Genomic DNA, 12783 nt, shown 5'->3' on the forward strand with positions numbered 1-12783 from the left:
CAGAATTTTTCTGTTACACACCACTAGAAGTTTCTGTGCAAGACAACAGATTTTTACCATGCACCAAAAAGGCACTGACAAAATGACAATAATGTTTTCATGGAATCAAGGGATTGTGTGGGTTGGATCATCTAGTCTATTTTATTGGGTCATCCAATATGAAGTTTACTGAGTGTACAAACTCTGCAGTATTTTCACCTGGTCTGTGACCCTTTTCTTCATTTTTTTGAAGAGTGTACAAGGTTCTGTTTCTTTAAAGAAAGGAGAAAACAAAGAGACATAGGGTTACAGTTCCCAACCTCTCAGCTGATATCCAATAGCTCTTAGTGCTGATCTAGCCTATTTCTGAATATTTCTGAATATATTGCTCCTCAATCTGTTTCTGTGGAATCCCTTTGTTTCTCTTTCATTCACAAGCTCACTTGGCCAAAGAAAATCAGCTCAACCTCTTTTCCCATAGTACAAATCACAGGTCCATAGATAAGCAGTGCCTTCAGAGAATTCTTCCTTGTATAATTTCAAACACTGTTACAGGGGTGAAAAACCGATACTTACAAGCTGCAAAGACCTTTCATCATTCTGATTGATATTCTCTGTCCCCTAAGCAGCCAGTTCTCTATATAACTTACTTTTAGTGCAGAGAATTCAGGAATCTATGTTTCGATGAGCTACTTCAATCTTACTAGCTTTCTTATTTATTTGAACTTCATTTAAGTGGTGCTACAGCCTAAAAATTAATTAAATCTTCTCATTTCCAAGGACAGCTGTTCTTTATGTAACTTGTAAGTACTGAATGAGTATCTGCTGGTAATTCATGGTTTTTGTTGAGGGAACTATTTCAATACTCTTGTAGTTCTAAAATACATTGCTAAAATTGTTAGAATTTCTATGTGTTTAGGCTGTCTTCCCTATACTATCCTGAAGAGTCTTCAGGTATCTAACTAGATTTTCTTGTGTGTGTGCATGCTTTTTTAGGTTTGCCTACTGAGCAGGAGATGCATTTACATCCAGTGTAGTTATGAGCAGCACAGAGAATCTTGCTGCTCTCCTAGACTAATATTGTTGTAATATTGACTTAAACAGATATAGCAGCAACATGGAATTACAAGAAGTCTGTGTCACTAGTCTGAGCTGCAAAAGTGAATGAAGTGGTCATGCCACTCGAGGTCTTCTGTGTGTGACCACAGACACTGTGGCCCATCCTACTCATGTAGCCAAGGGCAATTTGGGAGTGAACTGGCATGCAAGAGAACACTCCAGACCTGCTGCAATGGATGCTGAGTTGTACTTAAATTGCCATAAATGCCACAGAGGACACTTGGGAGATTGTTTTTTCTTTTTGAAGAAAACTATACTTACTGGCTTTCTTATATAAATAATTGCACAATTGGGAAATACTTGTACTTGACTAGGGGGAGATTGTCAAAAACATGAGTGTTCTGATTTCACTCCCTTTTTTGTCAAAGTTCGACCACAACTTCTGCATTTTATCTCTGCTCCATAAAACTCATCAAACTACCTTTTTCTGCTGTATTTAGACATGGAGAATGTGAATGGAAATTTATAAAGGGTGTAGTAGTCATTGATGCCAATAATTTCCCTCAAATAAAGATTCTCAGCAGGAATTCTACCAAGCCTTTGCTAGGCACACAGGAGATTGCACTGCCCAGCAGTTCTGGTGTTTGGACTGGTTTTGTTTCTATCAGCTATACATGTTACTGTAAAAAGCTATCTGTGATTTGTGTCCTTCCCAGAAAACTTCCTTCCCAGAAAACTTCCTTCCCAGTTCTTCTAAGGCACGTACGTATCTTTTGGGCTGGATTACTTTCCAAGTCAACACCTTTACAGGAATAACAGCTTCTCTGAAGATTTACAGTAAATGGTTGTTCTAGACAAGGGCTGAAGGCAATTAGGAATATGATGATGTGACCAGCCAAAAATGTGCTGTGGCTCAGTGGGCAAATTTGATGCTACATCTTGCCTGCAGTACCTCATATCACTGACCATAAGACCATTGAGTGTCTTGCTTTGTACTGCTTTTTTTTCAGTCGTTACTTTTTCTTCAGAAGTAATTGATCACTGCAGTACTTAAAATGGCTTGAAGTAACAAGAATATTATGATTTCATATTTTTGTCTGTATTTATTTTCACAGCATTAACAATATAAGAACATGACTGAATAATTCATGTGTGTTTTACTGAGGCATTCTCCCCAGCAACCAAAAGCTTTCCTAATGGTTTGCCTTGACAGAGAATCCAGTCTCTGCTTTAAGTGCTTGACTTGAAGTGTCCCACTACTGTGTTGATGTGGCTTTCTTTCATATCTATCTCAGTCATATGAAATTGTTTGCCTACATATAAACTGATGAACAATTTCCCTTCTTTAGCTCTTTTGATTCGTATGAATATTTTAAGCTGCTTTAAGTTGATCCAGATGTTCCCATTAGTGAACATACTTTTCTGACTCTACCCCTCTGATATTTAGTCTCTACCATTTTTTAAGAAAACCACAGATCACTTTGCATGCATTTTTCTGTTGTAGACAATCCATATATGTATGATCTCATGTACCTTATTAGCTCCACTGTCATCTACCTTACATCATGGTCTCTCATGCTCTTTTAGGCAGACCATAGTTATAGATTTCCCTTACTATTTACCAAGAACTGTAATTGGTTGTCAGGGGAAAATGAATGTTATGTCTGGCTTGTTTGTGCTCTGTATTTGAGCAGAACACTCACAAGCTCAAACACCTTGTTTGAGCTTGTGTAAAACCTGAAAATCCCCTCCTAACTTTTAGCTGTTTTGCTGTCCTATCTATCTCCAAGCAACACAAGTTGTGCAACAGCTTGCTTGTAGAGTATTTGTATCTCTTTCAGCCAAAAGTCTACGTTAGCAACACTTGGGACTAGTTATCTAAACTGAAATCTCTCACTGTTCTGATATGTCCTCTGAAACTCAGACACTCCATAAATGCTGTTCTTTTCACTTTCTTTGACATAATCTTACACAGCAACGCGCAGTGATATTATGATGCTTGCTAAATATTAACTGCTACCATTAACATCATTCTACTTCTAGCTGAGACAGCCATGTAATTTCTATGATGAGTTGAAAAACATATTTTAAAAGGGGATTACTTTCAGAAACCGCTTTTAAGTAGTTCGCTGCAGTGGACAAATAAGCTACATTTGCTTGTAACTCTTAAAAAATGAGGTGGTGTGTGAAAATGTTGTGTGAAACAAAGATATTCTGGTTTGCAGGGGGAAGATCAGGAATTCCAGGAACTGCTTATGTTGACTACTTTAGTCATGGTCTTTTCCTACTGAAAAAAAAGCTTCGCAAATGTTTGTAACTAATGAAGTTTGGAAATCCAGTTCTGTCCTTGAATGTCTTGGAATGGGTTATGAGAATATTCACCATCTTTCTCATACTCCCATTGGCGTATATTGGATTCAGGATCTGTAAAGCTACAGATCTAAATTCTGTCAATCTGCCAACCAAATTACAGGGCATGATATTCTATCCAGTGGACAGACTAAACCCCAGAGGCAAAGGAATTTGCGTGCATATGTCCTTTTTTTGGTGTGAATTCCCAAGTGCCCAGTAAAGGCCGAGCCAAACAATGATTCAGATAGAAAGAGCAAAAAAAATCAAACTGAAATGAGTCTGCAGAGCAGTTCTGTACTTTACTTATCTCCTTCTCAGTGAAAGCCAATCCCTCAGTGACATGTCTGTAATCTCTAAACATTACTGGGGCAGAATGAGGTGCCTTAGATAGGACTGCTTTGTGCTGTGCCATGATACACTAGTAGCCCATTGTTCTTTCTGGAATGGAACTGCCTTATCTTTGCTTACCGAAAGATATCTCCTGTTCTGGCCAGAAAGCTGCCAGAGAATGGATGTCAGCATTGGCCGCACTTTGATTCAGTGTTCTGTCTGATTAACTTCCACAACTACAACCAGGCATGAGGTCTTAAATCTGGGGTATAAAATCATCAGAGATCTTCTGCTTTTGATGTCTGTATGAGATACTGGCTTCCTTTGCTTGATACAGTGTAGTTTGGCAGCAAGCAAAGGAGCGAGGGAAAGGTAAACTGAGCCTTCTTGCATAAGAGCAATGCTGCTTGTAGCGTTAATATGCTCCAAAAGTCATGCCAGAGGCTTTTAAATCTCCAGTTCACTTCCATATTACTTCATTTTAATAGTCTGTCCAAACCGATTTGATATTCCTTTTGAGTCCCTCAAGGCATTCAGATTCCACAAGCATTTGTTGTTCTACCCAATTAGTTTGAAAGAGTGTGCTTAATCCAAAGAATAAGTTGATTAAGTTTTACAAAGATTGATTTATGATTACAAAGCTGAAGATGCTTCAAGTACAGCAAGCATGGGAAGTCACAAGTACATTACTTTTCTAAGAGAACTGGTGCAACAGAAATAAACTGGAGTGCCCTTTGTTGGGATTGTACAAGATGACCTTTTATATTGCATCAGACTCTTACTTGTAGTAGAAGTTCAAGTTTGCTCGTTCTGCATACAGCGCAGCCATTAGCTCCTATCTTACTCTCCTGAACAGGTATTTCAGATGGGGCAAGAGAGCTCTATTTCCTTTCCCAATTAATATCACCTCATGCAGCCTTGGAGAGCTTCCTACATCCCTACCTCACTTGTCTGGCATTCATCTGAGCTTTAACTACATCTGGTACCTTTCCCCTTGTCAGATCTTTGGGAATTTTATTAGCTGAATTAGCCTTGAGCTTTCACAGTGCACAGCCTCTGTGCTCACACCTCAGCTGTGACACAGGTAAATGCCATGGTGTTTACCGGGGTGCTGTTCTTGTCACACAGATGAGAGACATGGTGCAGTGTGTCACATGGCTCCCTTTTGTGTGCCTGCCTTTGTAAGTCAAAGTGCAAAAAGGGAAGGAGTTATGGTGCTCACATGGGTCTTATCTCACACAGGGCTTATTTGAATCCAGAAGGTGGCAAGCATGAACTGAAATTTAGGTATGATCTGTGAGAGTTTCCAGCCCAGAACTCTCCTGGTCCTACAGCACAGTGTCTGTGGCATTTTTTGGTAGACTCCTTGCAACAGCTGAGAACTGAGCTGTCCTCTGCTCCCAAGACACAGCATGGTAGATTGAGTTTCCTGCCCACAAGCAACTCTGTGTTCGTGCAGGAGCATGGCTTGACACTGCTCCATGACAAATAGGAGCAAATAGCAAGGGAGGCAGAAGCCTCACTGGCTGGAGGCAGAGCCAGAGCACAGTGAACCAGGGAGGTCAGAAAGCAGTACACAAAGTAAGCCAGCAGCACTGACATTGCCTGAAAAGCCCATAGTGATGAGGCAGCTCCAAGATGAAGCTAGGAAGCCAATGCACAGGTCAGGGTTTAGATAAGCAAGGTATAAGGCCATGCACAGGCATGGTTGTGTCACAGCTGAGGCACAGCTCTGTCAGGGCCGAGTGCAAGAACCCCAGCTCCCTCTCAGTGACAGGAAGGGACCCCTGCTGAGGCTTCTGAGAAGAGTTCTTGGTAATTAACCTCTGCTGAAACTCCTTGTAATTGAGCTCCAAGGCCACCCAAGGCTTCTCAAATAGCTCTCTTTTGTCAGCAAACTGGCCTTCTGAGCAGGCAGCTCAACTCCAAGGATGGATGAAGTGTGTGCTCCAGCTCTAGCACTGTGTAAGTAGATAGAGCCTTAGACTGGAGTAATATCTGTGCTCTGAGAGGCTACTATACCTCAATTGGTCTGAACAGGTTTGCTGAGGGTGCATATTGTGCTATCATTTACACTGATAAAAATAGTGAATATTAATACTAGCAATATGCTGTTTGTTGCCAGCTGGCAACCTAGCGTTGAGCCATTGATTATGGCTGGGTCATCAGAGCTCTAATAGCTGCTAACGACCCTGAGCAGCCTCACCTGGGGCCTCCACCCATGCCTTCTGACCGTGTCTCCATTTAGGTTTAAGTTTGGGTATTCACTCCTAGTCTGAGTTATGTCACAGGGATATGTATCTATGTGTGATTCTCTCTGGCCTTGTGACCTGGGGGACCATGGGCCAATGTTTTTGGTGGCTTGTTCCTGGTGCTGCCTCTTGGAAGGCTATTAGACTTATATCACGTATTTTTTCCAATCTATCTCTGGCTTCATCTTCTGCTGCTCTTTCACAGGCTACTAGGTAAGATGCTGGACTTGATTCATTACTTTTCTTTAACTGGAACTTTTAATGAGCCCCGTTATCACCACCATGCTATCTGCCATGGTCAAACCATGCTGTAATCATCTTTGACTCCTGGCTTTTCACCCTTGCGGAATAGCTGTGTTATTCTCTCTCTGTTTTGGTTTTCTTTCTTTTTTTTAAAAAAAAAAAAAAAAAACTGAAACAAAATAGGATGTTCTCTTATACTGAAAGGACAAAAAAAAAAAAAATCTATGATGAATCTGAAGGAGGAATGATGCTAAGGAAGAAGTATAAACACTTCCACTTGTTCAATTCTTACTACTCTGAATCTGACCTAGCTTTTATTTGTCTGTGCTAATTGTCTTTGGTGACAGGTTATTGATAACACTGTATCCAACAACTTCTTTCAAACACTATATTTGTTGTTGTTTTTCTCCTCAGATGTGAAGATTTCCCACGAGGAGCATTTCTGAGGCTGTCTATAGCAGTGATTGAGGCATCCAGAGGAATAAATGATGAGAGATACTCAAACCTGCTTTCATGAAAGGTAATAACACTTATACTTAAAGGAGATTGCACTATATTGAATTTCTTTCTTTTCCTCAAATGCTAAAGCTGATCATTCGTGCAAGATAAGGAGGATGAGTCCGTGCTAAATAACAGCAGTTATTTATATAACTCACAGCAAATAATAATATAAACATACAGTGCACCACTCTTGTGATTTTTTCATGTCTCAGTGCTGGTAAATTTGAAATGGGAATGGTTTTCTTTTAAGTATTTTTTTGTCCATGCTGGACTTGCCTGTCTCTCTGTCTTTCAAAGCTTTGTCTCATGTAGCATTGGCACTTATGCATTCAGCTTTGCTTCCCTGACCATAACCCATGGCCAACAAAATAACAATAGTAGTAAAATCTTGTTTCTGAGTTTGGAGTAACCTCTACTCTTAGAGTGCTGAAAGAGATGCATAGATATTTCAAAGATGCTGAATCTGCTGTTTTTCGTGACACTAAGCTCAAGCACAATTAACTGATAAAGAAAATGGTCAAATGCCATACAAAGTACATGCCCAGAAGGTCAACTGCTTTGTACCAAAAACTGCCCTGAGAGGTTTACAAAGATGCTTAGTGTTAGCCTAATTGTATCCATAGTGGGAGCACAGTTATTCTCTACTGGCAAAGGGCTGTTACTGATAGTGGCCACGATATGAATATAGCAAAATCTCAATTGTTTGCTGAATATTTTGCTAGTAAAACTGAGATTGTTTGAGGAAATTCTACTGTTCATCACAGTCTCTAAGATGATGTCTATATTAACTACTCTAATGCAAATTTTCAGAGATTGGCGTGTTTACACAAAAGGGAGAAAAAGAAGAGACAGAGAAGGACTGAAGGGTGTCCTATGTTTTTTTTCTGTAGCAGCTTCAAAGCTGCTCTTGGTGAGTGATTTACTAAGCAAGACGCAAGGACTTATGGAGTTGTGGAAAGAGAACCAAATGTATAACAGGAAATCTTTGATAAGGCCAGGTATGGCGTGCTCATAGAGTCTCCCAATGGACATGAGAAAGAGAGGCCTTGTATGGGTTTCTTTCCTATCCGTAGACATGGTGAGGAAATAAAGAACAGCTAATCTGTTTGAGGCATAATGTGTGGTTTTGATGAGAAGGAGCAAAATCACGGGAGTGGGAAAGAATTAAGAGGTTGTTCAGAAAGACTAATGGGTGTGACTGGGTGAATGAGGGAAGGCTGGGGTGCAGTAAATGGAATTCAACAGAATCTCTGCAAGAGGAGAGACAGAAAGTAAGGGAGCTTTTATAGAGATATATAGAGACCTGGTATGGGAGAAGACAGAGACACAAACAATGATCTTTCTGAGGATAAAGGAGCAACGTCAGTCTTTTGAGAGACCACCAACGGCTGTGATGGAGAGTGCATGAACACAGGGATTCTTTTGGGAAACTGGATTTTAAAATTGGAATTTGGATAAATGTGGATCATTGAGCACTGATTTAACTATCTATCAACTAGGTAACTATCAACCTATATTTCAGAAGTGCATATAGGGCTAGGGCAGTTTCAGGTCTATCAGTCTAACAATCCAGTTCTTTTATTTCATATCTATCTTAATTGTGTACACAAGAGACTCTTAATTTTGGGCAATTAGAAGCAGATTTGTTCACTGTGGACTTAGCAAAGAAACACGTGGGTCAGTTTTGAGAGCACTTAGGAATCAAAGTCCTGTGTCTTTAAAATAATCTGTAACACTGAAATGGTTTTGTTGTATGAAATTGATTTTCTGGAATTACTGTGATTTTGAAGGCAGGGAAGTAAGCTATTGTGAGAGAAAGTAGATTGCTGGTGACTGCTTTGACTAGAAAGTTCACAAGATGTTGCATTTCTGGGGCTCTGAATATATACCTAGACTTGCTCCAAGATTCAGCAATGGGAGCTGAGGCTGGTTATAGCAGTATTTCAGCTTTCTATATGGAAAGGCCAAAAATACAGAGCAGATCTTCCTTTGTATAACACATGCTTTCTATGCATGAACATGTCAAACACAAGGACTCTGACACAATATTTACTTTCGAAAGTAAATATCTTCATTGCTAGACATCTGTATTCTTAATTCTGTTCTCTAATTAAACATCTGTTACCAAATATGTCATGCCATCTTTTTTTTCCTGTTTGTACTGGTTCTCAGCTTCAGATGTTACCAATGAAATGGGGGAAAAAAAACCCACAAAACTGGTTCTGCTGATGACGTTGTGACAATTGGCATGCATGGCAATCTGAGTATTAAAATACACTTGAGTGGATCATCCAGAAATAACACTGAAGCATTTAAGAACTCAGTTTCCTTTAAAACATAAGCTAAATTTGGATGAACGTTCCTCTTCCCCTGACCTTGCTATGCTCTCCCCATCGTATTATAGAGACATTATCCTTGGGGGTTTTTTTTTTTTGGCTTTTAGCTGACTTATTAGCATCCAAACTAAGCCTAATGCAGGAACTTGCACTGTAAAGATTACCAGGCAGACATATAACCATGTAACCATATAGAAGGCCTTACTACTTCTGATCAAAATGCAGGTTGTGAACAGGTAAGGTACTGATTGGTTGCAGCCTTTTGAGATGAGAATGTGGAATGTGAAAAAGAAAGTGTGTCATGGTGTAAAGAACCTGTGTAGTCCTGGTGGGCAACAAGCCAGAAATGCAGCCCTGCAGTTACAATCCTAACATCCTGGGCTATATTAGAAGAGTGGCCAGCAAGTTGATCCTTCTCTTACACTCAGCACTGGTGAGGCCACATCTGTAGCATAGCGCCCAGTTCTGGGCTTCATTGTAGAGGAGACAAATAGATATGTTAAAGTAAATGAAAGGCCATGAAAATGATGCAAGGAGAGTCTGAGAGGTAGGACTGTTTAGCCTGGAGAAGAGAAGGCTCAGGGAGATCTTATAAAGGTATATTAGCACCTTATTGGAGAAGAAAAGATGGAGGCAAGCTCTTGTGTTTTCCAGTGAGAATCTGTTTTGCTTTTACATTTTGGTTGAATGCTGGAGCAGCTTCCTCAGTGCCTGTGGAGCCTACATGCTCGGAGGTTCACAGTGGAAATGCATGCTAGCTTCACTGTTGTCACAGGTACACAAAACTGGAAACACTGATGTTTGTTACCTGACCTGGTGAATCTACCTATGGCTGAAATTTCACGTGTCTTTGTGAGTTCTGTCTCTGTGATCTGAGGTTAATGCCATATAGTATGTCAGTCAAAAAAGCCTTAAAATTAGCCTTGTCTTCACAGGATCTCATATTTGCATTGCTCAGGTGACTAGCATCCAAACTGTATCACACTTTTTTTTTTTTAAATGTGAATACAGGATGAAGATCATCTGCCTCCTGTCAGTGTGTTTCCTGGTGTCGTATTCCTTTAAAAGAATTAATTGCAACTTAATAAATGTGCTCTCCAAATAAATTGTATGCTTGAACTATGCTGTCCTTTTGTACAAATAATGAATGCAACAGAAGTTCTTGCTATGTAAGGTTATCAGTAGTATTAGTGTTTGTTGAAGCATGAAGAGATTTTTCAGTTCTTCTCTCAATTAAATATTCTTCTCAACTGGCTGGGACACTAAGAAGTGGATGAAATCGAAGTGCTAAAAGAGAAGAGTCAGCAGGAATTATAAGAGTTTGAAATGTAATGAGAGAGTAGTTTGTTATGCTTGTCTTGCATCTCAGCTGCTTCCATGGGAGGATAACAATGACAAGAATCAGTCTTACTTCCTCCTTGTTTAAAGGCAGCAGCTTTGGAGTCTTCTCATGTTATTCAGATATCATCCAATTATCGAAGCAGTAGCACTGAGCACTGTCCAGTGGCATACTGCCTTACTCTGCAGCCATGTTGCTCGGGTTCTTGTGTACCACTTAGGCAGCCTTTCCCTGATGCCACTTCTATTTCCACTGATAGATGATTAGTCTTCTTGAGAACACATCTTGCAGATCTCCTTGAGCAATCTCTTTCTATGTGTAGATGGCACTGTCCTCTGTTAACACAAGCAATATAGAAACGTTCTGGACCTGATGATCCTGTTGATTCTTCTGCTTTGGTTTGAGTGTCTTGCTTTGACTGTAAAATATTCCCCACATCAAAGGCCACTACTTCCCTACGTGGAGAAATGGAAATGGATAATTGATTCTAATATTTTCTTGTCTTGTTCTGTAGAGAGATTCGTATTCCTGAAGGTGTACTACTTTGAAATATAGTAGAAGCAGCCTCTGAAACTCCACTCTGTCTTCTGGCTCTTTCATCAGCTTGGCTGTGACACAGCAAACCCCGAAAACTTTCCTTCTTTATGCTCCCTGAGCACACTCATGGTTTGGTGAAACAGTTCATTCAGGGTGTGAAAAAAGGAACAGAAGAAAGTTGACAACAAGCCCTACTCTCTCTTCTTTCAAAGTGTTCTGTGTGGAGAACAGGATACCACAGAATTTTTCTGCTTTTGGCTGAAGTTTTCCACCTTTCCTGGCAAGTTTCCAATAGTAGCAGTAGACTTGTTCAGTTGAATTTTATGTTCACTAAGAAATCAAAGCTGGACTCAGATAAGCAATTAAGATTCATTTTTTGAGAGAATGATGAGAATTTTGTATTAAGGAACAGATCTGCACCACATTTATGGACATCCAAAAACTGCTGAAAATACAAGAATTGGAAGAGTAATTCCGTGGCAGATCAGACTATGGCTGAAGCCTTTCAATGAGGCAACTCATTTGAGAGCATCACTGATGAAAGAAAGGACTTTTAGGCAAATTTTAACTATGTATTGAGTAAAATGTGGGCCCTAAACATGTGTGATTAATTTCTTGCTTGCTTGCTCTTTTTTTCATTATTTTCTTCCTTAACTTTTCACCTGTCTACATATCCTGCTTTCGTATTCTACAACCAGAAATGTGCATGGCTTGAATAAAGCTCTGGTTTACAAAGTCTGTGTGCCTGTTGTTGCTTAAGAATTCTTATCAGCTGTACAAAGCTAGCTTTAGATGGATGTCAGTGAAAAAAGAATGAAACAGAAAAAGGAATTATTTAGCAAAAGTATACAATGGCATTCAAAATTACCTTCCTGCAGGGATTTTTGTGTTTGTTTCTTTATGTGAAGACATAAACACTAAGGTTCTTCAAGAAACAAGTATTTCAGTGAAATTGTTTCTGATTACTCAAGGGGTTTAGGTTTATTTTCTGGTTATAATTTGATGACTTCCTATAGTGATTATTAAAACTCTTGGAGAAATCTTGCAGAAACTCAAGGGGGAAAAAAAGTCAGATTATCATCTCTTCTTTTACAAATTGTTGTTACTGCTTCATGATATTTTAAAAATGTTTAAATATCAATAAATAGAATACAGGATTACCAGAGAGCCCTGTCCATGGCGGCTTATACTTTAAGAGTGGGACTTATTCTTTGAATGCAAACAACTTGAAATGAGGCTCACTCTGAATAACATTACTATGCTCTCCTGGTCAGATTCTGTACAATTTTTTCTTATTAGTGTCTCATTCTGTGTGAATTAGCTTGAGACTCTCCTTTGATACTGTCAATTCATATGGATTGTTCCCTTTTTAGTTATGATTCTGAAAATTCAAAATTGATATTTTATGCCTATATGCAAAGCGACTATGAGCAAATGTAGTCAGAAGTGATTGCCAACCACATTTACCAGCAGTTAACTGGGAAGGTCCCAGATGAGTGGAGATTGGCGAAGGCAATCCATCATGGTAATGGAACAGATCACCTTGAGTGCCAACAGCACATCAAGGGCAACCAGATAATCGGACCCACACATCATGGCATGTTCTGACTAACCGTATCTCCTTCTGTGGGAACGTAAGTAGTGTAGTGGATGACGGAAAGTCTGTAGATGTTGTTAACGTGGACTTTAGCAAGACATTTGATACTGTTTTCCATAGTGTTCTCCTCAAGAAACTGCCTGCTTATGGCTTGGATGGATTTTCTGTTCACTGGGTAAAAAACTGGCTGGATGGCCAGGCTGAAGGGGTCACTGTGAATGGAGTTAAATCTAGCTCGTGGTTGGTCACCGATGATGC

At 39.7% G+C, this 12783-nt stretch overlaps 1 long non-coding RNA gene across 1 annotated transcript; it reads left to right on the forward strand.

Annotated features, from left to right (window-relative positions):
• Positions 1-5942: 5942 nt before the first annotated feature.
• On the forward strand, positions 5943-10899 carry LOC116216773. The gene is made up of 3 exons (XR_004160225.1): positions 5943-6185; positions 6630-6735; positions 10064-10899. It is a non-coding gene; the product is annotated as an uncharacterized LOC116216773 (long non-coding RNA).
• The last annotated feature ends 1884 nt before the right edge of the window (positions 10900-12783 follow it).

The sequence above is a fragment of the Meleagris gallopavo genome, chromosome 6, assembly GCF_000146605.3.
Source record: "Meleagris gallopavo isolate NT-WF06-2002-E0010 breed Aviagen turkey brand Nicholas breeding stock chromosome 6, Turkey_5.1, whole genome shotgun sequence".
NCBI classification, from domain to species: Eukaryota; Metazoa; Chordata; class Aves; order Galliformes; family Phasianidae; genus Meleagris; species Meleagris gallopavo.